Raw genomic sequence first — 4,730 nt, 5'->3', positions numbered from 1 at the left:
GCAACCATGGGGATGCTGAACCAACAAAAAGACCACTTAAAAATGGTAGGAAAGCTCTATGACATTTTTACTTGTCCTTGTTCCACTCCCTTTCTTGACTTGCCAGCATTCAGGAAAACAGAAGCCCACGTTCCCAGTGAGGGCCACTGGCGCCTGGTTCTGGAAAGAGTAGAGCAGAGCAGAGTTTATTAGCAAATTATTGTGTATGCCTGTTCTAAGTTGCCCAGGAGCTACCTGAAGGACAGACACAAGGTGCTCATCTCTGTGTCACATAACCTGGAAATTACTGAGGCCTGAAAAACTGTAGGCATTGCTCAAAAAAACACTATAAGCCACACTAGCAAGCCACAGATGAATGGAGCAGAAGATTAGGTGGAGACATGCAATAGGCCACACAAGGCCCTGAAGGAATAGTGAGGTAGAGTTTCTTTGAAAAATTTGTGCATTCAAAAGCAGGTTGTATAAGAGAAACTTTAGAAAGTCATATACATGCTCAGAGATGTCCTGAGAAGAACCTCAGCTTTCAGATCACACTCATCCCTCAGCTCAATGCACAACTCCTAAGCGTTGAAAGAATTCTCCAGCACAGGGATGATCTACAAAGATTGAGAGTGATGTTTGTTTGTTTGTTTGTTTGTTGTGTGTGTGTTCTGTTTTGTGCTCTCTCCATCTCTCTCTCTCTCTCTCTTTATTTCTCTCTCTGTATCTCTCCTGTTCAAGTAAATCTGCTAGAACTAGCTGAACACAGGTTAGGGAACAGAGATTACAGTGACTGCACATGACAAAGAGCACAATCTTTGCAAAAATAATTTGTGAAAGTTACTAAATGTGTGAACTACTACTGCTGTCAACAATCAGAAAAAAATAGGAAAACCAAAGGAAGGGAGAGTATATGATTTACAAGGTTACTACATTATAATATTCAAAAGTCCAGCTTTCAACAAAATATCAGAAAACATACAAAGAAACACAACCATAGTTCATTCAAAGAAACACAATAAATTGCTATTTATTATTCTGATAAATTACAGAAACCATCCCTGAGGAAGCCCAGATATGAGACTTACTAAATGTTATTGAAGAGCTAATTGAAAACATGGACAAACAAATAAGAAAAGATCAGGAAATTATATATGAAAAATGACATTATTAGTAAAAAGATAGAAACTTTTATTTAACGTGTATGGAGATTTTGTTGGAGATGATGAAAAAGTTTTGGGAATAGTGGTAACGGAGGTACAACATTATAAATGTCATTAATGCTCCCGAATTTTCCACTTAAAATGGCTAAAAGGACCAATTGTACATGAATTTTACCATCATACATCATTAAATACCCAAATGCGTTTGAAGGTTCACAGAGGTTCCTTTGGAAATCTATTTTACACATTTGCAAAGTTGTTCCCTATTACAAAGCAGTAATAGGATTTAAATGGTTATCCCAGGGTGTGCCTAATAGAATTCTTAGCATATGCATAGTCTATTCTCAATAAATACTTCTTAAATTAAATTGTGTATAAATGCAAACGTTTTGACTAAACCATAGACACACACATCTGGAGTCTCTAGGGAATGGCTAACATTGGGCAAATCCGAGCACACTGACATTAGTTTCCACTCTCTCACACTTGCACAGATACACACACACATGCACACATGTTATTTCTTGCCTAATTCTTCCAATTCCGTTTCAAGTGTGACATCAGTAGAAGTATAGGAACAATTAGAAGAGGATAATTGGACATGGAATCAAATCGTAAAGCAAAAACATTGTCAAAAAAGAAGTGTTTTAGAAGTTCCAGACAGAAGATGATTAATGGTCAAAGACCAAAGTTCACATACAGGTAGAAATGAGAGAAAATGATATTTTGAATATGGCCGGTAAACAAAAGAGAATGGAGCGTGTCTTTAATAGCAGTAACTGCACATGTAGAAATAAAAACTTAGAAAATTTAGAAGGCCGTAAAGCTTAGAATTAAGGGTGAAGTGTATATCACTATATTTTAGTATATAACCTATAAAATTGTAGGCACTTATAATATAGAAAAATAACAAATAGCACCAGGATTTATAAAAGTAAGTAGAATAGGGAAGATAAAATATTGTTATACACTTGTAACATTCTAGCAAAGTACTGAGCTCAAAAATAAAATGTAATAAATATTGACCATTGAATGATATATTAGTTCATGAATTCTTAAAAAGTGATAAAACAATTCATTTAGGGCTAAGGCAATGGAAAATAAAAATATCTCCAATAGAAGCCACGATTTATGTCATCACTGGCTTCAGTAATACATGGGATGGAAATGGCAAAGGAACACAAGAGGCCAGGAAAGAGGGGAACAGAGAACTGCCACAGGATACCCATGAGCATGAAATTAGGACAGGATGGAAGTGACAATGGCTTCCTGGGGAAAAAGGACAGAGTTGATGATTAGAAAACATATTGAATAAGGATAAAACCAGATTTTTTTTGAAACAATGAAGCATAGTTAAAAGTACAGTATGCATGAGGCCAGGCGTGGTGGCTCATGCCTGTAATCCTAGCACTTTGGGAGGCCGAGGTGGGCGGACCACCTGAGGTCAGGGGTTCAAGAATAGCCTGGCCAACATGGTGAAACCCTGACTCTACTAAAAATACAGAGACTAGCTTGATATTGTGGTGCACGCCTGTAATTCCAGCTACTTGGTAGGCTGAGGTGGGAGAATAGCTTGAACCCAAGAGACAGAGGCTGCAGTGAGCCAAGATGGCACCATTGCACTCCAGCCTGGGCGACAGAGTGAGACTCTAATTTAAAAAAAAAAAAAGTATAGTACACATGATCGTAATCGCCAGTAATTTTTAGAATTTTAGGTTGGTAAGCTGATGCACACTGGTAAATGATATTATCGTATCTTCCACTTCATTTCCGGAAACTTGGAAATACATGAGTTGATATTCCTCAAAGGGAAAAGGATGAGGATTGAAAGTAAATCAGGCATGACTTTTAGTTGTTTTGTTAAATAACTAATTCATCTATGCAATTACATCTTTCCATCCACAGAGTCAGAGACAGTGCTGAATACAGATTATAACAAATTGGTGGGGGGAACACAGACATATCAGTGTAATTAATAGCAGTAACAAAAACATAGAATGAGAGACTTTTTCAGAAAATATAGAATACCAGTTATTAATATAGGAACTCCAGGGGTTTCTATTTCTTCACCCTCCCCACCTTTTTTAGAATATTATACCTTAAGATAAGAAGTCTGGTTTAAAACTGAAAGAATGTGAAACCCTTGGGAAGAGCAATACACTTCAATAACAGGAGTCAGGCTGATGTGGGGCAGAACCAAAATGTCTTGAAATTGTACCCAAATAATAATCCTTCTGGTAAAAATATATTTTATTTGCCTTCCTGGCAAAGCTATAAATACAGAGTTATTTTACAGTTATTAATGCCGTCGTGAATATATTTTTGCTTTTTTCCAGGTCCTTAAGAAACTGTTGTCAACAGCAATTGAAGAGCCTTGTGCGTATTTCACTTGGGAGAGCAAATGTACAAAACCTGAGCTGATCTCAAGTCTGGATTTAATAGTAAGATTAATTTACTTGCTCCTGAGCCACATGGAAGGTTTTATTATGAAGCAAGCTCTGAAAGAATTTCAGCTTAGTATGTCACGCAAAATGTTTAGACTTTTGTTTATATATGCTTTCATAATTTACGTAACAAACAGGCATGTAATAAACTAGTTCAAAAATCCAAGGAATCAAAAATTCAGCTCTGTGGCTATTGGAGGATAATTCGTGAATTCTTACAACACTGGAAATGTTCAGTAAATATTATTTTGGAGAAGCATGATGATTGGATATCAATAAAACTCCTGACAGCAAAACGGAGGGTGACATGGAGATTTATTACAGGTTATTTATTCAATAGTGTCCTGTATTTGCACAAACTCTAATCTTTCTTAAATAAGGGTGTTAAAAGGCTGTGAGGCACCTAAGGGAATGGGTGCAATCTCACTGAATCTAGACTATTCTTTCATGAAGTCTTTTGTGTCTTGTTACATGGTTTGTTTTCTTTAGGGGAACTAGTCAAATTCATATCGTATCTCCATGTCTTCTGCCCAGAATTTCTGTGTACAGCTTCTTGTCTTGAAACACTTGAAATTGCCTCTCTATTTTGTGAGAAAGGAAAATCCGATGTTGGTGAGGGTTTAAGATTCTGTATTTTCTGGAGAGATGAGACAGTACAATTTGAGCATCCCTAATCAGAAAACCCCAAATTCCAAATGCTCCCAAATCCAGACCTTTTGAGCGCTGCCATGATACCACAAGTAGAAAAGTTGACATTTTCCCTCAGGTGATGGGTCACAGTCAACACACAGGCACACAACATACTGTTTATCCAGCATCCTCATGAGGAGGGTGCCTCCTCATCCCTAGAAGACCCATTTCCTGGGTCCGTCCACCACTTCCAATGTTTCTTCTTACCTAAGAAAAAATTCAGCGTACAGTAACCTTTTAATCAAACCAAAGCACCATAGGTGGAAACTGAAAGCTGCCGGGGTTAACAGCGGATACAGGTGTCCCATGAGGCTATTGTGCTTCTTAGTTACCCTGGGCCCGTTAGCTTTTACTATTTTATTTTCTGGCATATTATTTACTGTTAAGTACTTACATGTGGATAAGTAGAAGAAAATGATTGCTGGCCGGGCGCGGTGGCTCACGCCTGTAATCC

The sequence above is a fragment of the Mandrillus leucophaeus genome, unplaced genomic scaffold (genome assembly GCF_000951045.1).
Source record: "Mandrillus leucophaeus isolate KB7577 unplaced genomic scaffold, Mleu.le_1.0 Scaffold271, whole genome shotgun sequence".
NCBI classification, from domain to species: Eukaryota; Metazoa; Chordata; class Mammalia; order Primates; family Cercopithecidae; genus Mandrillus; species Mandrillus leucophaeus.
Note: the sequence above shows the minus strand (reverse complement) of the source record.